Source organism: Panulirus ornatus, chromosome 11 (genome assembly GCF_036320965.1).
Source record: "Panulirus ornatus isolate Po-2019 chromosome 11, ASM3632096v1, whole genome shotgun sequence".
NCBI lineage: Eukaryota > Metazoa > Arthropoda > Malacostraca > Decapoda > Palinuridae > Panulirus > Panulirus ornatus.
Window position 1 is genome coordinate 25,985,464 of NC_092234.1, and position 20,443 is coordinate 26,005,906.

General features: G+C 40.5%; 2 non-coding genes across 2 annotated transcripts; both read left to right on the forward strand.

Moving 5' to 3' along the window:
• The first annotated feature begins 14,801 nt into the window (after nucleotides 1-14,801).
• Nucleotides 14,802-14,873, forward strand: TRNAG-UCC (transfer RNA glycine (anticodon UCC)). The gene has a single exon. It is a non-coding gene; the product is annotated as a tRNA-Gly (tRNA).
• A 2,225-nt stretch (nucleotides 14,874-17,098) lies between these two features.
• Nucleotides 17,099-17,170, forward strand: TRNAG-UCC (transfer RNA glycine (anticodon UCC)). Its single transcript has one exon. It is a non-coding gene; the product is annotated as a tRNA-Gly (tRNA).
• The last annotated feature ends 3,273 nt before the right edge of the window (nucleotides 17,171-20,443 follow it).

The window sequence follows — 20,443 nt, forward strand, 5'->3', positions numbered from 1 at the left end:
GCCGAGATACTTGTACTGATCCACCCTTTCTACATTTTCATCTTTAATTCGTAATTAAGTCTGGTACATGTAGATTTTTATCCTATAAACTATTATCATGTTTATAGCTTTCTTTATGTTTAAGTGCAGATATTTTATCTTGCACCAGTCAACAAAGCAACTAACCTGTGCAATATGATAATTACACCTATCATTTACAGTCCTGTGATTACTGTATCATCTGCATACTATTGAATAGTGCAGTTGCTAAGAACACGTCTACAGTCATTAGTGTACAAACTGAACAAAGGTGGGCACAAATCGCATCCCTGGGGTGCACCTGTATTGGTAAAACTTATGTTGTGCTTAGCATTATCTATCTTGGTATACTGTGGCCTATACAGTTTCAGCACGTTACTGTTTACATCCATCACTAATGATTCATTTGATGAAATATGTAACTGTACTGCGTTAAACGCAGAGCTAAAATCAATTTATAAGATTCTTTCTTATTAATTATGTCTCTCTAAATGTTTATTAATCTCGTTCATAAAAGTCTAACTCCAATCCTGCACACTCCCATTTTTACAACACACAAACTGTAAAGGACCCCTGAAATTATCTATGCAGTTACACAAATAGTGTCTCATTATGTCTTCATGACATTTTATAACATTTTACGTTAAAACAATAGATCTGAAATGCTTGAACACTTTAGGAAATGAGATTTTGTCAGCAGGCTTTATCTATGACAATTTCCATACGTCAGGCACCACTGCCCCTTGATCTAGTGAGTCCTGAAATAGTAGCTGAAGTATGAGTGCCAGTTGTAAGCAAAACACTTTAGTGCCTTGGCTGGCACACCGTCTGGTCCTGCGGCTTTTACACGCCTAATTTGCTTCAGAGACCGCAATAAATCTTCGTACGATATCAAGATTCTTTCATCATTTATTTGAAATATTACAACCACAAGAAAATTAAGATTCTTAAGTTAGAAAACAGTCATACATATGTAAACGATTTAGATTCAACTTTTCCAAGATCTGAACGAAATGACTTTCGACCCCCATCATTAAACAGCCATAAACGCTTTTAGCCCACTTGATGTATATGTAGTAGTATCTGTGAGACTACATGACCAAGGGTTTCTATATATATATATATATATATATATATATATATATATATATATATATATATATATATATATATATATATATATATATATTTTATTTATTTATTTATTTTGCTTTGTCGCTGTCTCCCGCGTTAGCGAGGTAGCGCAAGGAAACAGACGAAAGAATGGCCCAACCCGCCCACATACACATGTATATACATACATGTCCACCCATGCACAATATACATACCTATACATCTCAATGTACACATATATATACACACACAGACATATACATATATACACATGTACATAATTCATACTGTCTGCCTTTATTTGTTCCCATCGCCACCTCGCCAAACATGGAATAACAACCCCCTCCCCCCTCATGTGTGCGACGTAGCGCTAGGAAAAACACCAAAGGCCCCATTCGTTCACACTCAGTCTCTAGCTGTCATGTAATAATGCACCGAAACCACAGCTCCCTTTCCACATCCAGGCCCCACACACTTTGCATGGTTTACACCAGACACTTCACATGCCCTGGTTCAATCCATTGACAGCACGTCGACTCCGGTATACCACATCGTTCCAATTCACTCTATTCCTTGCACGCCTCTCACCCTCCTGCATGTACAGGCCCCGATCACTCAAAATCTTTTTCACTCCATCTTTCAACCTCCAATTTGGTCTCCCACTTCTCGTTCCCTCCACCTCTGACACATATATCCTCTTGGTCAATCTTTCCTCACTCATTCTCTCCATGTGACCAAACCATTTCAAAACACCCTCTTCTGCTCTCTCAACCACACTCTTTTCATTTCCACACATCTCTCTCACCCATACATTACTTACTCGATCAAACCGCCTCACACCACATATTGTCCTCAAACTTCTCATTTCCAGCACATCCACCCTCCTGCGCACAACTCTATCCGTAGCCCACGCCTCGCAACCTTACAACATTGTTGGAACCACTATTCCTTCAAACATACCCATTTTTGCTTTCCGAGATAATGTTCTCGACTTCCACACATTCTTCAAGGCTTCCAGAATTTTCGCCCCCTCCCCCACCCTATGATTCACTTCCGCTTCCATGGTTCCATCCGCTGCCAGATACACTCCCAGATATCTAAAACACTTCACTTCCTCCACCCTTTCTCCATTCAAACTTACCTCCCAATTGACTTGACCCTCAACCCTACTGTACCTAATAACCTTGCTCTTATTCACATTTACTCTAACTTTCTTCTTTCACACACTTTACCAAACTCAGTCACCAGCTTCTGCAGTTTCTCACATGACTCAGCCACCAGCGCTGTATCATCAGCGAACAACAACTGACTCACTTCCCGAGCTCTCTCATCCACAACAGACTGCATACTTGCCCCTCTTTCCAAAACTCTTGCATTTACCTCCCTAACAACCCCATCCATAAACAAATTAAACAACCATGGAGACATCACACACCCCTGCCGCAAACCTACATTCACTGAGAACTAATCACTTTCCTCTCTTCCTACACGTACACATGCCTTACATCCTCGATAAAAACTTTTCACTGCTTCTAGCAACTTGCCTCCCACACCAAATATTCTTAATACCTTCCACAGAGCATCTCTATCAACTCTATCATATGCCTTCTCCAGATCCATAAATGCTACATACAAATCCATTTGTTTTTCTAAGTATTTCTCGCATACACACTTCAAAGCAAACACCTGATCCACACATCCTCTACCACTTCTGAAACCACACTGATCTTCCCCAATCTGATGCTCTGTACATGCCTTCACCCTCTCAATCAATACCCTCCCATATAATTTACCAGGAATACTCAACAAACGTATACCTCTGTAATTTGAGCACTCACTCATCCCCTTTGCCTTTGTACAATGGCACAATGCAAGCATTTCGCCAATCCTCAGGCACCTCACCATGAGTCATACATACATTAAATAACCTTACCAACCAGTCAACAATACAGTCACCCCCTTTTTTAACAAATTCCACTGCAATGCCATCCAAACCTGCTGCTTTGCCGACTTTCATCTTCCGTAAGGCTTTTACTACCTCTTCTCTATTTACCAAATCATTTTCCCTAACCCTCTCACTTTGCACACCACCTCGACCAAGACACCCTATATCTGCCACTCTATCATCAAACACATTCAACAAACCTTCAAAATACTCACTCCATCTCCTTCTCACATCACCACTACTTGGTATCGCCTCCCCATTTGCCCCCTTCACTGAAGTTCCCATTTGCTCCCTTGTCTTACGCACTCTATTTAACTCCTTCCAAAACATCTTTTTATTTTCCACGAAATTTAATGATACTCTCTCGCCCCAACTCTCATTTGCCCTCTTTTTCACCTCTTGCACCTTTCTCTTGACCTCCTGCCTCTTTCTTTTATACCCCTCCCACTCATTTGCATTTTTTCCCTGCAAAAATCGTTCAAATGCCTCTCTCTTCTCTTTCACTAATAATCTTACTTCTTCATTCCACCACTCACTAACTTTTCTAATCAACCCACCTCCCACGCTTCTCATGCCACAAGCATGTTTTGCGCAAGACATCACTGCTTCCCTAAATACATCCCATTCCTCCCCCACTCCCCTTACCTCCTTTGTTCTCACCTTTTTCCATTCTGTACTCAGTCTCTCCTGGTACTTCCTCATACAAGTCTCCTTCCCAAGCTCACTTACTCTCACCACTCTCTTCACCCCAACATTCTCTCTTCTTTTCTGAAAACCCCCACAAATCTTCACCTTTGCTTCCACAAGATAATGATCAGACATCCCTCCAGTTGCACCTCTCAGCACATTAACATCCAAAAGTCTCTCTTTCGTGCGTCTATCAATTAACACGTAATCCAATAACGCTCTCTGGCCATCTCTTCTACTTACATACGTATACTTATGTATATCTCGCTTTTTAAGCCAGGTATTCCCAATCACCAGTCCTTTTTCAGCACATAAATCTACAAGCTCTTCACCATTTCCATTTACAACACTGAACACTCCATGTATACCAATTATTCCCTCAACTGCCACATTAACCACCTTTGCATTCAAATCACCCATCACTATAACCCGGTCTTTTGCATCAAAACCACTAACACACTCATTCAGCTGCTCCAAAACACTTGCCTCTCATGATCTTTCTTCTCATGCCCAGGTGTATATGCACCAATAATCACCCATCTCTCTCCATCAACTCTCAGTTTTACCCGTATCAATCTAGAATTTACTTTCTTACACTCTATCAGATACTCCCACAACTCCTGATTCAGGAGTAGTGCTACTCCTTCCCTTGCTCTTGTCGTCTCACTAACCCCTGACTTTCCTCCCAAGACCTTCCCAAACCACTCTTCCCCTTTACCCTTTAGCTTCGTTTCACTCAGAGTCAAAACATCCAGGTTCCTTTCCTCAAACATACTACCTATCTCTCCTTTTTTCTCCTCTTGGTTACATCCACACACATTTAGACACCCCAGTCTGAGCCTTCGAGGAGGATGAGCACTCCTCGCGTGACTCCTTCTTCTGTTTCCCCTTTTAGAAAGTTAAGATACAAGGAGGGGAGGGTTTCTGGCCCCCCGCTCACGTCCCCTTTAGTCGCCTTCTACGACACGTGGGGAATGCGTGGGAAGTATTCTTAATCCCCTATCCCCAGGGATTGTATTCTTAATCCACTATCCCCAGGGATATATATATATATATATATATATATATATATATATATATATATATATATATATATATATATATATATATATATATCCTTTTTTTTTATTTTGCTTTGTCGCTGTCTCCCGCGTTTGCGAGGTAGCACAAGGAAACAGACGAAAGAAATGGCCCAACTCACCCCCATACACAATATATACACACACACACTCGTCCACACACGCAAATATACATACCTATACATCTCAATGTACACATATATATACATACACAGACACATACATATATACCCATGCAAACAATACACACTGTCTGCCCCTATTCACTCCCATCGCCACCTCGCCACACATAGTATACCATCCCCCTCCGCCCTCATGTGTGCGAGGTGGCACTAGGAAAAGACAACAAAGGCCCCATTCGTTCAAACTCAGTCTCTAGCTGCCACGCAATAATGCCCGAAACCACAGCTCCCTCTCCACATCCAGGCCCCACACAACTTTCCATGGTTTACCCCAAACGCTTCACATGCCCTGATTTAATCCACTGACAGCACGTCAACCCCTGTATACCACATCGATCCAATTCACTCTATTCCTTGCCCGCCTTTCACCCTCCTGCATTTCAGGCCCCGATCACAGAAAATCTTTTTCACTCCATCTTTCCACCTCCAATTTGGTCTTCCACTTCTCGTTCCCTCCACCTCCGACACATATATCCTCTTGGTCAATCTTTCCTCACTCATTCTCTCCATGTGCCCAAACCATTTCAAAACACCCTCTTCTGATCTCTCAACCTCGCTCTTTTTATTTCCCCACATCTCTCTTACCCTTACATTACTTACTCGATCAAACCACCTCACACCACATATTGTCCTCAAACATCTCATTTCCAGAACATCCACCCTCCTGCGCACAACTCTATCCATAGCCCACGCCTCGCAACCATACAACATTGTTGGAACCACTATTCCTTCAAACATACCCATTTTTCCTTTCCGAGATAATGTTCTCGACTTCCACACATTCTTCAAGGCTCCCATGGTTTTCGCCCCCTCCCTCACCCTATGATTCACTTCCGCTTCCATGGTTCCATATATATATATATATATATATATATATATATATATATATATATATATATATATATATATATATATATATATATATATATATATATATATATATATATATATATATATATATATATACATATATGTATATATATATATATATATATATATATATATATATATATATATATATATATATATATATATATATATATATATATATTGAAAAGGATAACAATTTTGCTCGTAATCAAGATATTCCTATGAGTCCACGGGAAAAATGAAACACGAAAAGTTCCCAAGTGCACTTTCGTGTAATAATCACATCATCAGGGGAGACACAAGAGAGAAATATAATAGTCAGTTGATATACATCGAAAAGACGAAGCTAGGACGCCATTTGGTAAACATGTGATTGTCCAAAACATACAACGAGCGTTCATAAACTTATCATTTTACAAATTTTATCAACAATAAAGTTATCTAATTTGTATAGACCATCACAAATGATTATAGTCTTAATATTGATGATGGTCTATACAAATTAGATAGCTTTATTGTTTATAAAATTTGTAAAACGATAAGTTTATTAACGCTCGTTGTATGCTTTGGAAAATCACATGTTTACCGAATAGCGTCCTAGTTTCATCTCTTCGATGTTTATCAACAGACTGTTATATTTCTCTCTTTTGTCTCCCCTGATGATGTGATTATTACTCGAAAGTACACTTGGGAACCCTTCGTGTTTCATTTTCCCCGTGGACTCCCAGGAATATATATATATATATATATATATATATATATATATATATATATATATATATATATATATATAAAGTGATTGGTTCTCAGTGAATGTAGGTTTGCGGCAGGGGTGTGTGATGTCTCCATGGTTGTTTAATTTGTTTATGGATGGGGTTGTTAGGGAGGTAAATGCAAGAGTCCTGGAAAGAGGGGCAAGTATGAAGTCTGTTGGGGATGAGAGAGCTTGGGAAGTGAGTCAGTTGTTGTTCGCTGATGATACAGCGCTGGTGGCTGATTCATGTGAGAAACTGCAGAAGCTGGTGACTGAGTTTGGTAAAGTGTGTGGAAGAAGAAAGTTAAGAGTAAATGTGAATAAGAGCAAGGTTATTAGGTACAGTAGGGTTGAGGGTCAAGTCAATTGGGAGGTGAGTTTGAATGGAGAAAAACTGGAGGAAGTGAAGTGTTTTAGGTATCTGGGAGTGGATCTGTCAGCGGATGGAACCATGGAAGCGGAAGTGGATCATAGGGTGGGGGAGGGGGCGAAAATTTTGGGAGCCTTGAAAAATGTGTGGAAGTCGAGAACATTATCTCGGAAAGCAAAAATGGGTATGTTTGAAGGAATAGTGGTTCCAACAATGTTGTATGGTTGCGAGGCGTGGGCTATGGATAGAGTTGTGCGCAGGAGGATGGATGTGCTGGAAATGAGATGTTTGAGGACAATGTGTGGTGTGAGGTGGTTTGATCGAGTAAGTAACGTAAGGGTAAGAGAGATGTGTGGAAATAAAAAGAGCGTGGTTGAGAGAGCAGAAGAGGGTGTTTTGAAATGGTTTGGGCACATGGAGAGAATGAGTGAGGAAAGATTGACCAAGAGGATATATGTGTCGGAGGTGGAGGGAACGAGGAGAAGAGGGAGACCAAATTGGAGGTGGAAAGATGGAGTGAAAAAGATTTTGTGTGATCGGGGCCTGAACATGCAGGAGGGTGAAAGGAGGGCAAGAAATAGAGTGAATTGGAGCGATGTGGTATACAGGGGTTGACGTGCTGTCAGTGGATTGAATCAAGGCATGTGAAGCGTCTGGGGTAAACCATGGAAAGCTGTGTAGGTATGTATATTTGCGTGTGTGGACGTGTGTATGTACGTGTGTATGGGGGTTGGGCCATTTCTTTCGTCTGTTTCCTTGCGCTACCTCGCAAACGCGGGAGACAGCGACAAAGTATAAAAAAAAAAAAAAAAAAAAAAAAAAAAAAAAAAATATATTGTTTTATGGTTGCGAGGCGTGGGCTATGGATAGAGTTGTGCGCAGGAGGGTGGATGTGCTGTAAATGAGATGTCTGAGGACAATGTGTGGTGTGAGATGGTTTGATCGAGTAAGTAATGTAAGGGTGAGAGAGATGTGTGGAAATAAAAAGAGTGTGGTTGAGAGAGCAGAAGAGGGTGTTTTGAAATGGTTTGGTCATATGGAGAGAATGAGTGGGGAAAGATTGACCAAGAGGATATATGTGTCAGAGGTGGAGGGAACGAGGAGAAGTGGGAGACCAAATTGGAGGTGGAAAGATGAAGTGAAAAAGATTTTGAGTGATAGGGGCCTGAACATGCATCAGGGGAAAGGCGGGCAAGGAATAGAGTGAATTGGATCGATATGGTATACCGGGGTTGACGTGCTGTCAGTTGATTGAATAGAGATGTATAGGTATGTATATTTGCGTGTGTGGACGTGTATGTATATAAATGTGTACGTGGGCGGGTTAGGCTATTCTTTCGTTTGTTTCCTGGCGCTACCTCGAAAACGCGGGAGACAGCGACAAAGCAAAAGAAAAAAAAAAAAAAAATATATATATATATATATATATATATATATATATATATATATCATTGGGGATAGGGGAGAAAGAATACTTCCCACGCATTCCTCACGTGTCGTAGAAGGCGACTAAAGGGGACTGGGGCGGGGGGCGAGAAACCCTCCCCTCCTTGTATTTTAACTTTTTAAAAGGGGAAACAGAAGAAGGAGTTACGCGAGGAGTGCTGATCCTCCTCGAAGGCTCAGATTGGGGTGTCTAAATGTGTGTGGATGTAACCAAGATGAGAAAAAAGGAGAGATAGATAGTATGTTTGAACCTGGATGTTTTGGGTCTGAGTGAAACGAAGCTCAAGGGTAGAGGGGAAGCGTGGTTTGGGAATGTCTTGGAAGTAAAGTCAGAGGTTAGTGAGCAAGGGAAGGAGTAGCACTACTCCTGAATCAGGAGTTGTGGGAGTATGTGATAGAGTGTAAGAAAGTAAATTCTAGATTGATATGGGTAAAACTGAAAGTTGATGGAGAGAGATGGGTGATTATTGGTGCATATGCACCTGGGCATGAGAAGAAAGATCATGAGAGGCAAGTGTTTTGGGAGCAGCTGAATGAGTGTGTTAGTGGTTTTGATGCAGAAGACCGGGTTATAGTGATGGGTGATTTGAATGCAAAGGTGAGTAATGTAGAAGTTGAGGGAATAATTGGTATACATGGAGTGTTCAGTGTTGTAAATGGAAATGGTGAAGAGCTTGTAGATTTATGTGCTGAAAAAGGACTGATGATTGGGAATACCTGGTTTAAAAAGCGAGATATACATAAGTATACGTATGTAAGTAGGAGAGATGGCCAGAGAGCATTATTGGATTACGTGTTAATAGATAGACGCACGAAAGAGAGACTTTTGGATGTTAATGTGCTGAGAGGTACAACTGGAGGGATGTCTGATCATTATCTTGTGGAGGCGAAGGTGAGGTTTTGTGGGGGTTTTCAGAAAAGAGGAGGGAATGTTGGGGTGAAGAGAATGGTGAGAGTAAGTGAGCTTGGGAAGGAGACTTGTGTGAGGAAGTACCAGGAGAGACTGAGTACAGAATGGAAAAAGGTGAGAGCAAAGGAGTTAAGGGGAGTGGGGGAGGAATGGGATGTGTTTAGGGAAGCAGTGAAGGCTTGCGCAAAAGATGCTTGTGGCATGAAAAGCGTGGGAGGTGGGTTGATTAAAAAAGGTAGTGAGTGGTGGGATGAAGAAGTAAGATTATTATTGAAAGAGAAGGGAGAGGCATTTGGACGATTTTTGCAGGGAAAAAATACAAATGAGTGGGAGAGGTATAAAAGAAAGAGGCAGGAGGTCTAGAGAAAGGGGCAAGAGGTGAAAAAGAGGGCAAATGAGAGTTGGGGTGAGAGAGTATCATTAAAGTTCGTGGAGAGTAAAAAGATGTTTTGGAAGGAGGTGAATAAAGTGCGTAAGACAAGGGAGCAAATGGGAACTTCAGTGAAGGGGGCTAATGGGTAGGTGATAACAAGTAGTGGTGATGTGAGAAGGAGATTGAGTGAGTATTTTGAAGCTTTGTTGAATGTGTTTGATGATAGAGTGGCAGATACATGGTGTTTTGGTCGAGGTGGTGTGCGAAGTGAGAGGGTTAGGGAAAATGATTTGGTAAATAGAGAAGAGGTAGTGAAAGCTTTACGGAAGATTAAAGCCGGCAAGGCAGCAGGTTTGGATGGTACTGCAGTGGAATCTATTAAAAAAGGGGTGACTGTATTGTTGACTGGTTGGTGAGGTTATTTAATGTATGTATGATTCATGGTGAGGTGCCTGAGGATTGGCGGAATGCTTGCATAGTGCCATTGTACAAAGGCAAAGGGGATAAGAGTGAGTGCTCAAATCACAGAGGTATAAGTTTGTTGAGTATTCCTGGTAAATTATATGGGAGGGTATTGATTGAGAGGGTGAAGGCATGTAGAGAGCATCAGATTGGGGAAGAGCAGTGTCGTTTCAGAAGTGGTAGAGGATGTGTGGATCAGGTGTTTGCTTTGAAGAATGTATGTGAGAAATACTTAGAAAAGCAAATGGATTTGTATGTAGCATTTATGGATCTGGAGAAGGCATATGATAGAGTTGACAGAGATGCTCTGTGGAAGGTTTTAAGAATATATGGTGTGGGAGGCAAGTTGTTAGAAGCAGTGAAAAGTTTTTATCGAGGATGTAAGGCATGTGTACGTGTAGGAAGAGAGGAAAGTGATTGGTTCTCAGTGAATGTAGGTTTGCGGCAGGGGTGTGTGGTGTCTCCGTGGTTGTTTAATTTGTTTATGGATGGGGTTGTTAGGGAAGTGAATGCAAGAGTTTTGGAAAGAGGGGCAAGTATGCTGTCTGTTGTGGATGTGAGAGCTTGGGAAGTGAGTTAGTTGTTGTTCGCTGATGATACAGCGCTGGTGGCTGATTCATGTAAGAAACTGCAGAAGCTTTTGACTGAGTTTGGTAAAGTGTGTGAAAGAAGAAAGTTAAGAGTAAATGTGAATAAGAGCAAGGTTATTAGGTACAGTAGGGTTGAGGGTCAAGTCAATTGGGAGGTAAGTTTGAATGGAGAAAAACTGGAGGAAGTAAAGTGTTTTAGATATCTGGGAGTGGATCTGGCAGCGGATGGAACCATGGAAACGGAAGTGGATCATAGGGTGGGGAAGGGGGCGAAAATTCTGGGAGCCTTGAAGAATGCGTGGAAGTCGAGAACATTATCTCGGAAAGCAGAAATGGGTATGTTTGAAGGAATAGTGGTTCCAACAATGTTGTATGGTTGCGAGGCGTGGTTTATGGATAGAGTTGTGCGCAGGAGGGTGGATGTGCTGGAAATGAGATGTTTGAGGACAATAAATGGTGTGAGGTGGTTTGATCGAGTAAGTAACGTAAGGGTAAGAGAGATGTGTGGAAATAAAAAGAGTGTGGTTGAGAGAGCAGAAGAGGGTGTTTTGAAATGGTTTGGCCACATGGAGATAATGAGTGAGGAAAGATTGACCAAGAGGATATATGTGTCAGAGGTGGAGGGAACGAGGAGAAGTGGGAGACCAAATTGGAAGTGGAAAGATGGAGTGAAAAAGATTTTGAGTGATCGGGGCCTGAACATGCAGGAGGGTGAAAGGCGTGCAAGGAATAGAGTGAATTGGAACGATATGGTATACCGGGGTCGACTTGCTGTCAATGGATTGAACCAGGGCATGTGAAGCGTCTGGGGTAAACCATGGAAAGTTGTGTGGGGCCTGGATGTGGAAAGGGAGCTGTGGTTTCGGTGCATTATTACATGACAGCTAGAGACTGATTGTGAACGAATGGGGCCTTTGGTATCTTTTCCTAGCGCTACCTCGCACACATGAGGGGGGAGGGGGTTGTTATTCCATATGTGGCGAGGTGGCGATGGGAACAAATAAAGGCAGACAGTATGAATTATGTACATGTGTATACATGTATATGTCTGTGTGTGTATACATATGTGTACATTGAGATGTATAGGTATGTATATTTGCGTGTGTGGACGTGTATGTAAATACATGTGTATTTGGGTGGGTTGGGCCATTCTTTCCTCTTTTCCTTGCGCTACCTCGCTAACGCGGGAGACAGCGACAAAGCAAAATAATAATAATAATATATATATATATATATATATATATATATATATATATATATATATATATATATATATATATATATATATATATATATATATATATATATATATTAAGTGGTTGGTAAGGTTATTTAATGTAGGTAAAATTCGTGGTGAGGTGCCTGAGGATTGGCGGAATGCTTGCATGGCGCCATTGTACAAAGGCAAAGGGGACAAAGGTGAGTGCTCAAATTATAGAGGTATAAGTTTGTTGAGCATTCATGGTAAATTATATGGGTGGGTATTGATTGAGAGGGTGAACGCATGTACAGAGCATCAGACTGTGAAAGAGAAGTGTGGCATTGGAAGTGGTAGAGAATGTGTGGATCAGGTGTTTGCTTTGAAGAATGTTTGTGCGAAATACTTACAAAACAAATGGATTTGGATGTAGCATTTATGGATCTGGAGAAGGCATATGATGGAGTTGATAGATATGCTCTGTGGAAGGTGTCAAGAATATATGGTGTAGGATGCAAGTTGTCAGAAGCAGTGAAAATATTTTATCGAGGATGTAAGGCGTATGTACGTGTAGGAAGAGAGGAAAGTGATATGTTCTCAGCAAATGTAGGTTTGTGGCAGGGGTGTGTGATGTCTCCATGGTTGTTTAATTTGTATATGGATGGGGTTGTTAGGGAGGTGAATGCAAGAGTTTTGGATAGGGGGGGGGAAGTATGCAGTCTGTTGTGGATGCTTGGGAAGTGAGTCAGTTGTTGTTCGCTGATGAAACCGCGCTCGTGGCTGATTCATGGGAGAAACTGCAGAAGCTGGTGACTGAGTTTAGTAAAGTGTGTGAAAGAAGAAAGTTCAGAGTAAATGTGAATAAGAGCAAGGTTATTAGGTACAGTATGGTTGAGGGTCACGTCAACTGGGAGGTAGGTTTGAATTGAGAAAAACTGGAAGAAGTGAAGTGTTTTAAATATCTGAGAGTGGATTTGGCAGCGGATGGAACCATGAAAGCGGAAGTGAGTCATAGGGTGGGGGAGGAAGCGAAAATTCTGGGAGAGTTGACGAATGCGTGGAAGTCGAGAACTTTATCTTGGAAAGTAAAAATGGGTATGTTTGGAAGAATAGTGGTTCCAACAATGTTGTATGGTTGCGAGGCGTGGGGTGTGGATAGAGTTGTGCGCAGGAGGGTGGATGTGCTGGAAATGAGATGTTTGAGGACAATGTGTGGTGTGAGGTGTTTTGATCCAGTAAGTAATAATAGGGTAAGAGAGATGTGCGGTAATAAAAAGAGTGTGGTTGAGAGAGCAGAAGAGTGTTTTTTTGAAATGGTTTGGTCGCATGGAGAGAATGAGTGAGGAGAGATTGACCAAGAGGATATATGTGTCGGAGGTGGAGGGAACGAGGAGAAGTGGGAGACCAAATTGGAGGTGGAAAGATGGAATGAAAAAGATTTTGAGTGATCGGAGCCTGAACATGCAAGAGGGTGAAAGGCGTGCAAGGAATAGAGAGAATTGGAACGATATGTTATACCGGGGTCGACGTGCTGTTAATGGATTGATCCAGGGCAAGTTAAGCGTCTGGGCTAAACCATGGAAAGTTCTGTGTGGCCTGGATGTGGAAAGGGAACTGTGGTTTCGGTGCATTATTACATGACAGCTAGAGACTGAGTGTGAACGAATGTGGCCTTTATTGTCTTTTCCTAGCGCTACCTCGCACACATGAGGGGAGAGGGTGTTGTTATTTCATGTGTGGTGGGGTGGCAGTGGGAATTAATAAGGGCAGACAGCATGAATTATGTATATGTGTATATATGCATATGTCTGGTTGTGTATATATATGTATACGTTGAGATGTATAGGTATGTATATTTGCGTGGGTGGAATTGTATTTATATACATTTGTATATGGGTGGGTTGGGCCATTCTTTCGACTGTTTCCTTGCGCTACCTCGCTAACGCGGGAGACAGCGACAGAGCAATATATATATATATATATATATATATATATATATATATATATATATATATATATATATATATATATATATATATATATATATATATACAGACGTCAAATCTACAGTGTGGCGGTCATTACCTTTACAGTCTGTTATATATGACCTATACACTCTTCTGGGAGTCACGTCTGTGGTGTGGAAGCTACGTGAAACGTGTACAGTCTGTTGGATGTTATCCTTACATTATGGTGGTTGTTACCTTAACCTTTCCGATGATTAATACCTCCGCAACGTACTCACTATTAGGCGAGTTTCACAGTTACATCACTTCCCTTATGATTATCTTATCAGTTCTTAGTTATGACTTTACGTATAACAGTAGTATTAATCACTCACACACACACACACACACACACACACACACACACACACACACATACACACACAAACACACACACACACACACACACACACACACACACACACACACACACACACACACACACACAAACACACATACACACACACACACACACACACACACACACACACACACACACACACACACACACACAAACACACATACACACACAGACAGGTGTAATTCGTTGTATGGTAGTAAAGAATGTTCAAGAGACGAGTTCCTACGAGTGCAAAACTCCGTCCTCGCAATATGTATAAACAAGACTTTAAAAAGAGACAATCACACACACACACACACACACACACACACACACACACTCTCTCTCTCTCTCTCTCTCTCTCTCTCTCTCTCTCTCTCTCTCTCTCTCTCTCTCTCTCTCTCTCTCTCTCTCTCTCTCCACGAGTCAGTCATGGTTCAGTCAGTGATGGTAGTCAAGCGATGGTGGTATAGTGGTGAGCATAGCTGCCTTCCAAGCAGTTGACCCGGGTTCGATTCCCGGCCATCGCAGGAACGTTTTGGGTAAAGGATGGGGACGCACGAATATAAGACAGTGTATGAACTCTGGTTATATATAAAGGTACGTAGCTTGACCCAATTACATTCATTAAGACATACACGCGCAAACACACACATAATACAAATACAATGATCACAGATGAATGTGGAACTCCTTTCCGTTGGGCAAAGTTAATCATATTTACTATGTACGTACAGCGTCACTTGCCTCCGTCACGTACACAAAGACATGCAAGAGCAATATGACTTAAAGCATTGTTCGTAATGAAGGTGCAACTGGTGTAGTGTTTAAGCCGAGTTCCCCAAAGGACAGCAACAGAGACGGTATCGGACGGAAGAAAACTGAGCCACAGAGAGGAGGGATGACTAGAAACCTTTGATTTTCCACCATGGAGTACAGAAAAGTAAGGGGTAACCTGATCACAACCTGTAAGTTTATGAACCATTACGATGACGTCGACAGCGATCTGCTCTTGGCGTGATGGAATGACTGGTCAATAACAGGAAGCCATAAAAAGTTATGAAAGTATCAGAACAGATGTTAAGGTCATTATCAGAGTTGACTGGAATAAAGTAAATGAACTTCTGAAGTTTAAGTAGCTTACTTGTAAAGAAAGTACAAGAGATGGAACCCCACGTGTATGAAACTGTTTCCGTATCCAGCATTTGTGCACGTAGTTACTGATACGTAATCACGCATATGACGTTGTCAAGTGATGGTGGTAGATGGACAATGATGGTAGATAGACGATGATGGTAGATGGACGATGGCGGCATAGTGAAAAATATTGTTGCCTTCTAAACAGTTGACCCGCGATCGTCCCGCGCCTAGCGTAATAACCTTCATATCAAGAGGTGCGGCCGTTATGTATACAAACTTTCTACATATACATGTACACATGATTACACAAGCATGGATGATCACAAACACACATACAGACGTACTACAACACATGTCCTCAGCCTTCACATGGAGAGGACGAGTATGGTGCACTACGAAAGCCTTGAGTTAAAAGTTAATCCCCTATTCTACAGCCTGGTGGTTATCAACTCCACACTCTGCTTATTGTCACTTCTACAGTCTGGTGGTTATTACCTCTACAGTCTGGTGGTTGTCACTTCTAGTTTGGTGTTTACTACCTTTAGAGTGTGCTGATTGTCACTTCTACAGTATGGTGATTAACACCTCTACAGTCTGCACGTTGTCACCTCTACAGTCTGGTAGTTGATACTTCTACAGTCTAGTGGTTGTCGCTTCTACAGTCTGGTGGTTATCACCTCAACAGTTTACCGGTTGTCACCTATACAGTCTGGTGGTTGTCACTTCTACAGTCTGGTGGTTGTCACTTAAACAGCCTGGGGTTACTACCTCTACGGTCTGGTGGTTGTCACTTCTACAGTCTGGTGGTTGTCACTTCTACAGTCTGGTGGTTGTCACTTCTACAGTCTGGTGGTTGTCACTTCTACAGTCTGGTGGTTACTACCTCTACAGTCTGGTGTTTGTCAGCTCTACAGTCTGGTTGTTATCACTTCTATAGTCTGCAGGTTGCCACTTCTACAGTCAGGTAGTTGTTACTTCTACAGTCTGTTGGTTGTCACTTCTACAGCCTGGGGGTTACTGCCTCTACAGTCTGGTGGCTGTCGCTTCTACAGTCTGGTGGTTATCACCTCAACAGTCTACCGGTTGTCATATATACAGTCTGGTGGTTGTCACTTCTACAGTCTGGTGGCTGTCACTTCTACAGCCTGGTGGTAACTACCTCTATAATCTGCTGGTTGTCACCTCTACAATGTATTGGTTATCACCTCTACAGTGTATTGTTGTCTCGTTTACAGTCTGGTAGTTGGCACTCTTACAATCGCCACACCAGTATAAATATACCTTTCACTGCTACATCGCTTCCCTTATCACCATCTGATCACTTCTAGTTTAATATCATATGTCATGATAGTATTATTAATCATATGCTCACACGCACGTTTAGATACGGTGCATGTTAGAGTAGACTGTTGAAGAAGAGATGAGTTCCCACGAGAGTAAACAACCTCTCTCCCCCCCTCCCTCCCTTCCGCCCCCCTCCTCTCTCTCTCTCTCTCTCTCTCTCTCTCTCTCTCTCTCTCTCTCTCTCTCTCTCTCTCTCTCTCTCGCTCTCTCTCTTTTAAACACACACACACACACTAACGTCACGAGTTAAGAAAAGAAAGATGGTAGTCAAGCGATGGTGGTATAGTGGTGAGCATAGCTGCCTTCCAAGCAGTTGACCCGGGTTCGATTCCCGGCCATCGCAGGAACGTTTTGGTTAAGGGATGGAGACGCACGAATATAAAGTTTTGCTATATATACCCTAGGGCTTAGACGCATATATATATATATATATATATATATATATATATATATATATATATATATATATATATATATATATATATATATATATATATATATATATATATATATATATATATATCCTATTTATTCATTTATCATACTTTCTCGCTGTCTACCGCGTTAGCGAGGTAGCGCAAGGAAACAGACGAAAGAATGTTCCAACCCACCCACATACACATGTATATATATACACGTCCACACACGCACATATGTTTATTTATACATTTCAACGTATACATATACATACATAGACAGACATATACACATATACACATATCGATAATCCATATTTGTTGCCATTATTCATTCAGTCGCCACCCCGCCGCACACGATATAACAAACCCCCCCCTCCCACATCTGTGCGAGGTCGCGCTAGGAAAAGACAACAAAGGCCACATTCGTTCGCACTCAGTCACTAGCTGTCATGTATAATGCACGGAAACCAGAGCTCCCTTTCCACATCCAGGCCACACAAAACTATGCATGGTTTACCCCACAGGTTTCAAATGCCCTGGTTCAATCCAATGACAGCACGTCGACTCCAGTATATCACATCGCTCCAATTCACTCGACTCCTTCCATGCCTTTTACCCTCTTGCAAGTTCAGGCCCCGATAGCTCAAAATCTTTTTCAATCCATCCTTCTACCTTCAATTTGGTCTCCCACTTGTCGTCGTTCCCTCCATCTCTGACACATAAATCCTCCTTGTCAATCTCTCCTCACTCATTCTCTCCATATATATATATATATATATATTATATATATATATATATAATATATATATATATATATATATATATATATATATATACAAATATATATATCACTTTTTTTTTATTTTCCTTTCTCGCTGTCTACCGCGTTAGCGAGGTAGCGCAAGGAAACAGACGAAAGAATGGTCCAACCCATCCACATGCACATGCATATACATACACGTCCACATTACGAAATATACATACCAGTACATTCAATTTACAAGTATACACAAACAGACATATACATATTACACATGCTATAATCCTATCTGCCCTTATTCATCCCTCGCCACCCCGCCACACATGAATAACAACCCCCTCCCCCTTCATGTGTGTGAGCCCTCTTCCTTTTTTTTTTTTTTTTTTTTTTTTTTTTTTTTTTTTTTTTTTTTTTTTTTTTTTTTTTTTTTTTTTTTTTTTTTTTTTTTTTTTTTTTTTTTTTTTTTTTTTTTTTTTTTTTTTTTTTTTTTTAAAAAAAAAAAAAAAAAAAAAAAAAAAAAAAAAAAAAAAAAAAAAAAAAAAAAAAAAAAAAAAAAAAAAAAAAAAAAAAAAAAAAAAAAAAAAAAAAAAAAAAAAAAACCCTTGCTCTTATTCACATTTACTCTTAACTTTCTTCTTCCACACACTTTACCAAACTCCGTCACCAGCTTCTGCAGTTTCTCACATGAATCCGCCACCAGCGCTGTATCATCAGCGAACAACAACTGACTCACTTCCCAAGCTCTCTCATCCCCAACAGACTTCATACTTGCCCCTCTTTCCAAGACTCTTGCATTTACCTCCCTAACAACCCCATCCATAAACAAATTAAACAACCATGGAGACATCACACACCCCTGCCGCAAACCTACATTCACTGAGAACCAATCACTTTCCTCTCTTCCTACACGTACACATGCCATACAACCTCGATAAAAACTTTTCACTGCTTCTAACAACTTTCCTCCCACACCATATATTCTTAATACCTTCCACAGAGCATCTCTATCAACTCTATCATATGCCTTCTCCAGATCCATAAATGCTACATACAAATCCATTTGCTTTTCTAAGTATTTCTCACATACATTCTTCAAAGCAAACACCTGATCCACACATCCTCTACATATATATATATATATATATATATATATATATATATATATATATATATATATATATATATATATATATATATATATATATATATATATATATATATATATATATATATATATATATATATATATATATATATATATATATATATATATATATATATATATATATATATATATATAAAATATATATATATATATATATATATATATATATATATATATATATATATATATATATATATATATATATATATATATATATATATATATATATATATATATATATATATATATATATATATATATATATATATATATATATATATATATATATGGAGAGAATGAGTGAGGAGAGATTGACAAGGAGGATTTATGTGTCAGAGTTGGAGGGAACGACGACAAGTGGGAGACCAAATTGAAGGTAGAAGGATGGATTGAAAAAGATTTTGAGCTATCGGGGCAAAAATGGGTATGTTTGAAGGAATAGTGGTTCCAACAATGTTGTATGGTTGCGAGGCGTGGGCTATGGATAGAGTTGTGCGCAGGAGGATGGATATGCTGGAAATGAGATGTTTGAGGACAATGTGTGGTGTGAGGTGGTTTGATCGAGTGAGTAACGTAAGGGTAAGAGAGATGTGTGGAAATAAAAAGAGCGTGGTTGAGAGAGCAGAAGAGGGTGTTTTGAAGTGGTTTGGGCACATGGAGAGGATGAGTGAGGAAAGATTGACCAAGAGGATATATGTGTCGGAGGTGGAGGGAACGAGGAGAAGAGGGAGACCAAATTGGAGGTGGAAAGATGGAGTGAAAAAGATTTTGTGTGATCGGGGCCTGAACATGCAGGAGGGTGAAAGGAGGGCAAGGAATAGAGTGAATTGGAGCGATGTGGTATACCGGGGTTGACGTGCTGTCAGTGGATTGAATCAAGGCATGTGAAGCGTCTGGGGTAAACCATGGAAAGCTGTGTAGGTATGTATATTTGCATGTGTGGACGTATGTATATACATGTGTATGGGGGGGGGGCATTTCTTTCGTCTGTTTCCTTGCGCTACCTCGCAAACGCGGGAGACAGCGACAAAGTATAAAAAAAAAAAAAAAAAATATATATATATATATATATATATATATATATATATATATATATATATATATATATATATATTCAAATATATATATATCACTTTTTTTTTATTTTCCTTTCTCGCTGTCTACCGCGTTAGCGAGGTAGCGCAAGGAAACAGACGAAAGAATGGTCCAACTCATCCACATGCACATGCATATACATACACGTCCACACACGCAAATATACATACCTATACA